The sequence below is a fragment of the Sinocyclocheilus anshuiensis genome, unplaced genomic scaffold (genome assembly GCF_001515605.1).
Source record: "Sinocyclocheilus anshuiensis isolate Anshui unplaced genomic scaffold, SAMN03320099.WGS_v1.1 scaffold1416, whole genome shotgun sequence".
Lineage (NCBI taxonomy): Eukaryota > Metazoa > Chordata > Actinopteri > Cypriniformes > Cyprinidae > Sinocyclocheilus > Sinocyclocheilus anshuiensis.
Window position 1 is genome coordinate 29226 of NW_015544203.1, and position 476 is coordinate 29701.

The window sequence follows — 476 nt, forward strand, 5'->3', positions numbered from 1 at the left end:
ACATTGTGCACTCCCCACCAGGTACAATATTCTGATTGTTTGCATCTTGTTTTTAAGCCAATAAATAATAATGTACTTGTTCTAATAAATTTATATTGTAATGTACTCATTCTAATATATTTAAAAAATAATTTACATTGATGGTAGGTTATCATTGCACAAATTAACACACTCTCAATAATTAAAAAAAAAAATTAGAAGAGTTCTAAACTAACGCGCTGTCTTCACTGTATCTAACGCACACATGCTCAAGGCTGATTTAAGGCTGATTTATACTCGACGTGTTCGCTTTGAGTGCGCACGACGTCGTTTCGCGAGGCGGTGTGCATGACATTTTTTTGTCGCGCAGCTCCGCTTCCGAAGATGCACGAGTTCAAAGCGACTCTAGCCGAACATGCAAGTCTGTGCCAGCATTTGTGTGAAACAGAAGCAGTTTAATGTGAAGTTCAGTCACACACACAGATCACGTTGCGGCC

General features: G+C 38.9%; 1 protein-coding gene across 4 annotated transcripts in view; it reads left to right on the forward strand.

Moving 5' to 3' along the window:
• The window catches only part of LOC107696860 (gastrula zinc finger protein XlCGF57.1-like), a 33035-nt gene that overhangs the window by 9798 nt on the left and 22761 nt on the right, over positions 1 to 476 (forward strand). The gene's annotated exons all lie outside the window — the stretch shown is intronic.